Source organism: Egretta garzetta, unplaced genomic scaffold (assembly GCF_000687185.1).
Source record: "Egretta garzetta isolate BGI_Z169 unplaced genomic scaffold, ASM68718v1 scaffold271, whole genome shotgun sequence".
NCBI lineage: Eukaryota > Metazoa > Chordata > Aves > Pelecaniformes > Ardeidae > Egretta > Egretta garzetta.
Genome location: NW_009258669.1, coordinates 5,203,094 through 5,203,643, shown reverse-complemented (window position 1 = coordinate 5,203,643; position 550 = coordinate 5,203,094). Strand labels below are relative to the sequence as shown.

The window sequence follows — 550 nt, the reverse complement described above, 5'->3', positions numbered from 1 at the left end:
CTCACAGCAACAATACCAAGCTTCTTCACCTGCAATGAAAATGTTAAAAAGGCATTTTTAGTGATTGGTTGCAATGAACTGGCTATAAACAGAAACTCAAAATTCCAGGAAACAACCTAGATGAGATAAGGAATTTGCACACCTCACAAGACAGAAAAATTATTCATCTTAGTTTACAATAGCATCTCCAGAAAAGCCCACAGAGAGCAGGTCAAAAGAAATTGGACAATAAATTTGCCAAATTCAGCAATAGTAAGTTGTGTTTCTTGATATAGTTTACCCTGATGTACCGCAAGGAAAGCACATGTTTAGACACCTCGCAGAGCTTGGGCAAAGTTGTTTTCGTACTACCTCTGCTTCTACTTTATTTCCAGTACAACCACACTACATTACCTCATCTCTGTTCACACAGAATTTGCTCCAGATACAGTCACCTTTGCCCAATGAAGATCACTAGTATTTTTGGTAGAAGACTGACAGGAGTGAACACTGGAAGGCCACCATAAAGGCACTGAAAGATTTATGCTGTCTGCACTCTGCCGTTTGCTAT

At 39.5% G+C, this 550-nt stretch overlaps 1 protein-coding gene across 1 annotated transcript in view; it reads right to left on the bottom strand.

The window, feature by feature from the left end:
* The window catches only part of WDR36 (WD repeat domain 36), a 36,033-nt gene extending 36,007 nt beyond the window's left edge, over positions 1–26 (bottom strand). The window contains exon 1 of the mRNA XM_009648677.2: positions 6–26. The gene's annotated coding sequence lies outside the window, so the exon portion shown is untranslated. The remainder of the gene's footprint in view (positions 1–5) is intronic.
* Between the last annotated feature and the right edge of the window lie 524 nt (positions 27–550).